We start from the raw sequence: 10,911 nt of genomic DNA on the forward strand, positions 1-10,911 counted from the left end.
GGTTCCCGGTACCGGAGAAAAACCAAAAAAAAAAAAAAAAAAGAAAAGAATTACTAAGCTATTACATGAGTTAAAAATACACACAGTAGGAAAATATGATAAGTCCAAAAACTGGGTTTAAAGAAACAAATGAGAGATACATATTACTGATTCAGAGTAATACACACATATACACACAAACTCAAAACATAGTGTCTAAAAAAAAACATAGTGTCTAAGAATAAACCTAACAAATATACAAGATCTACATGATGAAAATCATGCCTGATAAAGAACAATTTAAAAACAATCTTGAAAATCTGATGGGATATTCCATGTTGTTTGACAGGTTCAATAGTGGAAAGATGTTCCTAAATGAGTCTGTAAAATTAGATATGATTCTGGGCAAAATTATACCAGAACATTTGTGCTGTAACTGATGGAAAAAGTTACAAAATAATTTTTGCTAAATATAATTAAAATATTAAATACCATAATCAAATGAGAATTATTGCATTAATGCAAGGATGGTTCAATACACAAAAAAGTAATAACCACAGGAACAGAATGAAAGGGGAAAAATGATCATCTCAATGCAGAAAAAGCACCTGACATAATTCAGCACCCTTTTATGACTACTCACAAACTACAACAGAGGAAAAGAACAACATATAAAAGGCCATGTATGAAAACCCCACAGCTAACCACAACTCAGTGGTAAAATACTAAAAGCCTTCCCTCTTTAATCAAGAGCAACTTAGAGTTGCCTGCTTTTGCCACTTCCATGCAACACAGCATTGCAAGTCCTAGTCAGAAAGTTAAAAGAGAAAGCAGACAAATTCAATTGTAAAAGTAAAATTATTTCTGTTCACACGACATGATTTTCTATGTACAAATTCCTAAAAATGTCACATATAGAGAAACAAACTGTTAGAACCAATAAATAAATTCAGCAAAATTGCAGGCTACAAAAATCAGTTATTTCTATAAACTAACAATAAGCAATAAAATATTCAGAAAGTTATTCCATTTGCAACAACAAACACTGAAATAAAACAAAATACTAATAAACCTAACCAAAGAAACAAAGGACTTCTGAAGTATAGATGTTACAAATAAACAGAAAGACATCTATGTTCACAGATTAAGAAACTTTCAAGTTAATGATGAGACTACACAGGACGAATTTTTTATTTTGTACTTATAAAATAGTAGTCTGAAACAGTACCGGCATACATATGTCCTAAATCACTTTCTCATCACTGGGACACAATGCTTTACACCCAGACTTATGAGGAATGTTTTATTCTGGCTCACATTTTAAACCACAGGTGAAAATGATGGTTCCACAGCAAGAAGGCACAGCAGCGGGGCACGGCAGCAGGGCACAGCAGCGGGGTACGGCAGCGGGGCACAGCAGAGGGAAGCTGCTCATGGCAAGGTGGACACGAAGCAAGGAGCATCAAGGGAGGAACTGGGAAGTGAGACACACCTTCCACATTATGCGCCACACATCTTCTCTTCTGATGGGCCCCATCTCCTAACATAATGTTTAGCTATAATGACTATAATCCCATCACCTTTCAAAAGCCACACCTTTGAGCATATAAGGCTCTTTGCTCCAATTTTTTAATGACAGTATTTTAATATTTATATTCTTTATTTGTTGAATATAGTATTGACACACAGGCAGACTATGCAAATACTTATTCTAAATCTATTCACTAGTGTTTTATTTGTTTGTTTCGGGTTTTTTTGAGATAGGGACTCACTATGTAGTTCAGCCTGGCCTTGAACTCATTATGTAGCCCAGGCTGGCCTCAAACTCAAGGTGATCCTCCTCTCACCTTCCCAATGTAGGGATTACAGGCATGCACCATCATTCCAGCTTTTACTGTTTTTTGTTTTTTGTTTTTTTTTTAAGACTGTCAACTCTGTCAGATATTTATTCTTCGAAAATGACTATAAAATTATTTTCTTAAATAATTCTAACAATTTCTACTTTATGTGTCTGAGGCCATGCCACAGATACTTATAAAATTAAAACTATTTTATCTTCCTAGTTCAGTTTCCTGGTGAATAAACTTTTTTGTCACTGATAAAGGTTCTTTATACTAAGTAATGCTTCTTGCCTTAACCAGACAGCAACAAAGCAACATCAAATATTTTTTGTTAGTATTCCCATGAAAAATCTTTCTCATCTTTTGATTTCTACTTTCAAGAGCTCTTGTTTTACATGATTTGTTATAAAAAGCAAATAGGTGAGTTTCATGGTTTCCTTCTTCCAGGTTTGATTATCTAACAGAATCACTTGAGTCAATTCACATTTAATATAATTACTGGTATGTCTGAGTTTAACTTAAGCTGTAATTCCAGCATATTACTTTGTGTTTTCTGTTTTCCCACCTTCTCTATACTTGTTTCTCATTTATTGCTTTCTTTTGTTTTAATCACTCCAATTTATAAAATTACACAGCTTTTCTATTTTAATGGTATTTAGAACAGTAAATTTTCTTCAATGATGGAATTTTTTGTATCTGCTGCTCAAACCCACAGCTTCCAGCCATGTGGGCTGTGAAATGTTAACAAAGTAAATGACAAATTTTATTGTATTAAATTTTAATTAATTTAACTTGCCACATATAACTACTGGCTACCATAGTTTCAGCAGCTCTAGAATTTCCCACATTTTGCGTGTAACTAACTGCATCCTCATGTAACTTAACGTGCTCCTTACCAGTGTGATGTTGAATGTCTGTAACCCCAGGAAACTGATCCAAAATGGACTACAGAGCTAGAAGCTGTCTCAAAAATGTAAAGTAAAATAAATCCTCTACTCTTGTATGTTCTGTAAATTGGTAGACAAGCTTGATTATATTCAGGATCTATTACCATTTGGCAAAAGTATTTAACTGAACTGTGTACTTAGTACATTTTACCAGATGATAATATATGGGTGTTTCTTTTTTTGATGCTTTGCTTAAATATAAATGAGAAGAATAAGATTAAGACTGTACCCTTAGGCTGTAACTACTTGTTAGATCCTTCTTGCATATCTCTGTCTTCCTGAGAAACCACTTTGAAGATACCACCATGTATTACAGCAGCCACTGATATTTTCCTACTAATCTATCCATAACTGTGTAAAGTTTGTAATGTTCCTATCCTATTTCATAAATGGATGTATGTTTATTATTATGTGTTTCCTACAACAACCATTGAGAATAGTTAATGATTTTTCAATAGGTCACTCATGTATAGCTCTATTTATTTTCTTTAGAAGCCACTTTGAAGATACCAAAGTATAGTACAACACCTATTGATAACCTCCTACCTCTTTTGTCTCTAACTCACTATTATTTGTCTATTTGTTTTCCTGAGAAACTATTTTGTAGATAACAATATGTAAAACAATAACCATTGATAATTTACTACCATTTTGTCTGTAATTTGGTAAGTCCCCCCTATTATTATGTTATCTTTCCTTTACTCTTTAAAATGAAAAAAAAAAGAAAAGACTGTATGCAATTGCTCACATGCTTATAAAGGAATCCTGAAAGACACAAAAAAATTAATAAAGATGGTTTCTTAAAAGCCAGAGGGTCAGAGCCAGACGCTGTGGCACACACCTGCAATCTCAGCACTCAGGAGGCTGAGGCAGGAGGACTGTTTGTGAGTTCGAGGCCAGTCTGGGCTATAAAGTGAGTTCAAGACCAGCTTGACCTGCATAAAAAAAGACCAAAAAAAAGACAGAGGGTTGAAGATGCAGATTCATCGTAGAGTACTTGCCTAGCGTGCATAAGGCCCTCAAAGTGATCCTCAATGGGGGTGGAGGGGATATACAGACTGAATTTGACAGGAATGGGATTATTTTATATACCTTTGTACAGAGTCAAATATCTCTTGACTTACTCTTAACTTTCACAAGCTAAAGAAATACATATTCAGAGAGCTAATGAATATACCAGTTAATGTAGAAAACATTTCTCATATACAGATAAATTGAAGACTTAAAGATATCTACTGTTAGAGTTTAGATCTAAAATGTCCTCCAAAAGCCTCACATGTTTGAAAGGTGACTGGATCATAAATCCACATAGTAGTTCAGTAGCTAAATATGTTGTGTGAGGATGAGGACTGCTTGCAGGTAGGTGACTAGGGGTGTGCCTTTGGAGAGTAATCTCTCCTTCCTAGTTACTCCCTTGCCCCAGTCTCTGCTTCCTGGTTACCATGGGTTGAGCAGCTTTTTCTCCACTCCCAACCCCACCATACTGTTTCTGCTTTGGAGCTTGCCTACCACAGGCTCAAACCATGAACCCAAAAAAATCTTCCTTCTCGAAGTGGTATGTGTCAGGTATTGTATCCCAGCAAGAGGAAAGTGACTAAGGCATCCACTATTAGTTCCTTTACTACATAACTCATAATCCTCACAAGAATTCCTTTCAGAGATAGGAAACTAGCACAGAAAAGTTAAAGATCATACATTGCAAGATTTAGCCATAATTAGCCTATATCTGATCCCTAAAGTCTATGCTCTCATTCTAGGCAATGATACAAATTTATTTGAGTTTACCCAAGTGCACTATTTGTCACACTAGGAATCACAAATTTTCAAAACTTCAACAATGTATTTTAATAAAATGAAGAAAAATCAAAAATATTCCCAAGTCAGTGCCAATATATTCCTTTTCTTTCCAAATACAGCTATTAAAACAGAAGTAGAACTATAAATGCATTATTCCCTAACTTCAGATTAACAGATCAAAAGGAAAATAATGATCTTAACTTGACTTCTTTTGAACCATCTGAAGTAGACACTACTTTCACGAAAAATTAAACAAAGCTGACTAAATCTTCCAAATACATGAAAAAATATATATTGAATCACTTCAAGGCCTAGTATCATTGCCTTTGGATATTTGTTCTACCTCATTTCTTTAATTAAAAAAATTCAAGCCAGGCCCCATCTGTGGTCCTAGCTACTTAGGAAGCTGAGGCAGAGGATCACTTGTGCCTAGGCGTTCAAGACCAGGCTCAGCAACACTGTAAGACTTCATTAAAAAAAAAAATCCAAATGCTAATCATCAAAAAAAAATAAATAAACAGAAAGAAATCACAATATTTACACCAAAGAACTGTGAACCTAGCATATGGATATGTAATACTAATATATGTATTAAGTCAGCATTAAAAGCTTTTGGGATAGATTAATACCTATTTTTGCTTGACAAATGTTTTTCCAAGACATTGCAGGTAAAAACTATTAATGACAATTCTAGAATTATAGACTAGGAAAAACGTGTGGACCTAGACCTAGTGCCTCATTCATCACACAAATGAGAAAACTAAGACCTACTCTGTAAAATGAAACTATGACAAATACACTGTAAGAAACTGGCTTTCAGTTGTTTTGCTGGGTTTTTGGTACTGGAGACCAAACCCAGTGCCTTCACACTGAGGTGATCCTCACCCTAAATTGTTAATGAAATTGCCCAGCCTGGGTTTGAATCTGTCATCGTCCTCCCTCAGCCTCTCAGAGTGCTGGGACTGCAGGTCAGGTGCCACCATGGCCAGCTCTTACAAAATCTACAGTTTTTAAGTGCTCAGTTACAAACACACCCACAAACACATCCACACCCACACACTTATTTATTCCAAGTAATTCAACAGAGGCTCTCCTGAGATCCATTTTGTGGGGCTGGTTTGCACTAACAGGTATTGCATCCAAAATTTGCTATCTTTTATGAAATAATACAAAAGAAATCTATTTACTGATAAAGCCCCAAAAGTAGACTTCACTGTATTGTCTACCTTGTTCAAAAATCAATAAAGATCCCGGTACTGCAGGAAAAAAAAAAAAACCAAAAAAAAAATCAATAAAGAAATTCTCAGATGACTCAGTCCCCACTGGTTAAGTCTAGGAAACTGCCCTCCAACATGTTATAAGTTTAGAATTTTAGCTCTATGTCCAGCAAAATAATAAATTATAAAGTTTTTCTCCTAATTAAACATGGATGTTTTAACTGAATCAATATGTTCTACATTATACGGTAAATATAAAGTTAACATTTTGAGCAACTGGTTTACTAAAACTTTTTTTTAAAAAAATATAAAATAAAAATGCTACATGATCTGTAACCCCAGCACTCAGGACGCTGAGGCAAAAGGGTCACCACAAGTTCAAGGCCAGCCTGGACTACACAGTAAGTCCAGACCAGCCTGAACTACATAGTGAGACCCTGTCTCAAAAAAGCTTAAAAAGCTACATGGAAGGATTCCATCCAGTTACATAATTTCAGAAAATGTTTAGCAAGGACCAATATTAAAATGAAGCCAGGTGGTGGTGTACACCTGTAATCCAGGCTGAGGCAAGAGGAACACTGTGAGTATGAGGCCAGCCTGGGCTACACAGTGAGTTAAAGGCCAGTCTGAACTACAAAGGAGATCCCATCTCAAACAAACAGACAAAAAAATTAAATAAAATAACAAACAAAAAAGGATGAATTATGTAATTTTTGTTGATTTCTGTCAGATTAAGAATTTTACAACAGGGCTAGGGATTTGGCTCAGCGGCACAGTGCCTGCCTGGCAAGCGCGAGGTCGTGAGTTCGATTCCTGGTACCGATTTTAAAAAAAAAAAAAAAAAAGAATTTTACAACAAAAGTTTGCTTAATTCCATACTGAGTAAAATTGTTTATCTGAACACTAGGCGGACATCTAGTGCAATTTGTATACAAGACTGATATTAACATTTCTTCTACAGATAAAACTAATGAATTCTTGATAGATTCTACTTTAAAAAGGAGCAAGAAGTTTACAAGTTCAACCACAGCCTGGGCAACTTGGTGAGATCCTGTCTCAGAATACATTAAACAGGAGGGTGACTGGATCTGCAGCTCAGGGTAAACACCCTGGGTTCAAGTCCCAGTAAAGCAGCCCCCACCACCACCAAAAGAAAAAAATAGTTCAGTCAGGTTTTGCTTCAAAATGAATCAGTAAAAAGTCACTGGGCTGCTATGGTTATCTGGATTTCAAAACTGATGATGAAGTGGACCTGTAATTATTTATCTGTGACAAACAGTATAAAAGCTCACTCATGATATACGACCGAAAGACACTGCCATTTCTAGCTAATTTGCAAAATATTAATGATTGTCTCCCAAAATTTCTACTTATCTATGAAAAGTTTATGACAATTTCTCATTGTCCTATGCCTAATTTTAGGATCAACAATAAGAAATTCAGGGGGGCAAAAAACAGTCTATGTAGTCAACTGAGACATGGCTAAACCAGTTTTCATTATAGTTAACTTATCAAAATCATACTGACCGATAAAGTAAAAATCGTTCATTTAAAAATTAAACATTCTGTGAACAGACTAGGAATTAGCATTATCAATACTGCAAGAGAATGATATGTTAGACTAACCTGAAGAACTAATATACAAGAAAAGCAAAAATTTATAAATTAGAAACAGCAGGACTAAATAAAAAAGGACTTATTTATAATAAGAAATCACTGAACTTCCTGAACATGAGTATTTTATATTTAGAACTTATAAATTTTGAAAAGTAACTTTTATCTGCAGGTATGCAGTTTAGAAAAGTTTAAAATCTACATTCCCAGGTTAGTGGCTCCTCTTCAAGATATTATCAGAAAAGTCTCCAAAATACAAGCAAATTTAAAAGTTTAGTGTTTGAAACACAGTGTTCTTGTTGTTGTTGTTCCTTTCCTGTATTTAAAAAAAGAACATACATTTTTTAAATACTCTGTAGACAAAGCTAGCTTAAAAATGGATGCAACCACATTCAGTATGAAAGAACAGTAGACGGGCGGGCAAATGTAGAAGTAGATAAATTAGTAAATAAATACATGTAAAGGACTGCTATCAGAATTTGAAAAATGAACCGAGAATAAATTAGTTTTTGCTCTTTCGCTGGCATATTATTCACAGATGAATAATACCTTTATGTGAATTATCTTTCCATAATACTATCCATCTTCTAGAAAAGTTCTTCAAAAAACAGAGCAGGAGTAAAGTTCAATGATGTATGCGAAGACAAAAACTTTTCTAAATAATGGGGATTAAAAAAATAACATGTAGGATGCTCCTGATGTATATACCGTTACCTGTCTCAACTTCGAAAACTTTGTATTCCTGCATAAAATGGTTTACGATTATCTGTTGGTTACAACACAGAAGGTTCTCAAGCCATCTTTCAAAATGTCACCATCAAAATGTGAAATTGCCCAATCTAGTAAGAATTCTACCAATTAAATTCATTACTAAAGAGATTAGTGACACCATAAAATTCCTGATATGAAATAGAAAATTTTAGTCTTAATTTATTTGTATCAAACTATACAAGTTCAAATCAGAAGAAAATATTGTAATGATAATAAAATATAAAATACCGAGGAGAAACCTAAATATATTCAGATTGCACGAGCGCGTGTTTACCACCATTACGTGGTAAAAACATTATCCCAACAGTATCCATGCCCTCATCCACATTAACTGTGGACATGTTATATTAATCAGTAAATGGTGAGATTATCTTGGATTATCAAAGTGTGCCCAATTAAATCACAAGAGTACTTGAAAATTGAAAAGGAAAGCAGAAGGATATCAGGAGAAGATGACTAGGAAATACGGTCAGAGAGATAAAATCTGGCTGGCTTTTAAGATAGAGGAAGGGGTCATGAGCCAAGGAGTGTGGGTACCTTTTAAAAGCTAGGAAAGGAAAGGAAATCAATTTTTCCCCAGACACTCCAGTGAACATACTCTTGCCACATCTTCATTTTAGTCTAGTGAGCCCTTTGTCAGAATTGTGACCTATAGAACTGTAAAATAATAAATCTGTGTCGTTCAAACTACCAACGAAGTTATGCTAAAGCAGGGACAGGAAATTAGTACACATAGTAATTTCTCATGTGATCAAACAGAATAACTGATTATAAGACATCCTAAACCACTTCCCAATTTCCATAGTTGTCCTCTCAAATCACCTACCACCTATGTACAGCTACAACGTCTTAATATATTTATAGGTTTTTAATTATACATATTTATAACCTTAAAAAACAAAAATTTCCTGCTTAACATTTTGCATTTAACTGATCAAGCACTTTAAAATTGGTCATAACAAATGTAAAAGGAAGATGACATTGTGCTGGGCACTAAACTGTTCCAAGTCTCATTTAAGAAATATGAACGTAAGACAGGTTGGAAATTAGTATGAAATTGTAGGTTACAGAATAAGCTGAAATTACACTATAGTTAACATTTATTTTTCAAATAAAGATTGCTGAGGGAAAAACTGTGAAAGGTTCTTTCATGGTGCACTGCACTTTTTTTCGGCAAAATTTACATACAGTGAAATACAGAGCTATTACATATGTAATTCAATGAGTTTTGACAAATATATGCACACTTGTATAACTAACAATTCGGATACGAAACAATTCCATCACCTCACATAACTCCTTCCTGTTCCTTCTAGTCAATCTCCATCATTTGTAGACATTTTTTAAATATCCAACTTAATACCTAAATATTTACAAAAACAAGACATGATTTATGATCTGAGGATGGTGGTGTACATCTACAACGCCAGCTACTCATGAGTCTTGGGCAGGATTTCAAATTCGAGGCCAGCTTGGGCAACTTAAGAAGCTCTGTCTCAATTTTTTTTAAAGAGAGGGTTACAGCTCAAGAGTAAAGCTCTCAGCTAGCATTCGCTACGCCCTGGGGGTCGGGGGTTGGATATAAATACCCTCTTTATGTCATTTAAATTTCCAAATAACTCCGTAATATATTTAAAGCTTCATAAATTAACTTGAAACTGTCTCTCAATTTTCATATACCCAGTGAAACAACACTGTAAAAAACACAGAACATCACTCCATATCTGTCTTGAAATAATTTTAAAACGCTATACTATTATTCAACTAGCTTCCAGGCACAAGCCAGGACAATTTTCATCAGACTGGAAAGAGAAATGCCTTTTAAAAAACAAAACGCCTGGCTAGCAAGTGCAAGGTCCTAAGTTCAATTCCTGGTACCAAAATAAATAAATAAATAAAATAACAAAACTACAGAATTAAAAGTGCCACAATTTATACAACCATTAAGATCAATTTTTTTTAAGATTCGTTTTTCTCCTTCTAAATAATAAAGCAAAATCTTCAAAATTATCTATATTCTTATTCCTATGAGAAGTACCTATTAACAAAACAAACATATTTTGCAATATCAAGTCAATGTTAACATATGCCACATGAACCGCTATCACTGACCACAGTGATGGAAACAGAAGTTTACACAAGCACAACCAGAAACGCCAACAGAAATACTAGAGCAAGTTAAGTACGTGTGCGGATATTACACCGAGCTCGGGACTGGAAACTTTTTTGTGTATACACACACAGAGGATAAAAGGCCAAATTTGACATTTTTAGTGGAAAAGGCCCTGGGAATAAATCTCACGGATTACGTATTCACAACACATCTTTGAGGAAGCCTCGCTCTGCACAGCATCCACCCCTCACCTCCAACCTGTGCCCCAATGAGAACGCGCCTCGGTGCAAAAGCCACATCCCGCCTCGAAATAATGTGCACGCACCTGCACTACCGAGAGAAAACCCAACAGCACCGCACGCGGTCGGGCAGGCGAAGGTTTCGCCTGGCGTTTAACATTTTAATTCGCGGCGTTGCTGGCTTTCAAGTAATACTAAACATGCTGGGACATCTTGACTCCACGGCACTATCCGTTTCTAACAGAGTCGAGAAGGGAAATACTACTCCGCACTACCCTCCACGTCAAAGCCGTCCGTCCCGTTCCCGGGCAGGAAGCCAAGCATCCCAGCACCGGCTGAACCCGGGCGAGGAGCGGGCTGGGACACCCGGCCGCGCTCCCCGACGGACTAAGT

The 10,911-nt window shown here is 35.5% G+C and overlaps 1 protein-coding gene across 1 annotated transcript in view; it reads right to left on the bottom strand.

The window, feature by feature from the left end:
* Jmjd1c (jumonji domain containing 1C) overlaps positions 1-10,911 on the bottom strand; it is a 209,239-nt gene that overhangs the window by 196,820 nt on the left and 1,508 nt on the right. The window lies entirely within an intron of this gene.

Source organism: Chinchilla lanigera, unplaced genomic scaffold (genome assembly GCF_000276665.1).
Source record: "Chinchilla lanigera isolate Chin_1 unplaced genomic scaffold, ChiLan1.0 scaffold00024, whole genome shotgun sequence".
Taxonomy (NCBI): domain Eukaryota; kingdom Metazoa; phylum Chordata; class Mammalia; order Rodentia; family Chinchillidae; genus Chinchilla; species Chinchilla lanigera.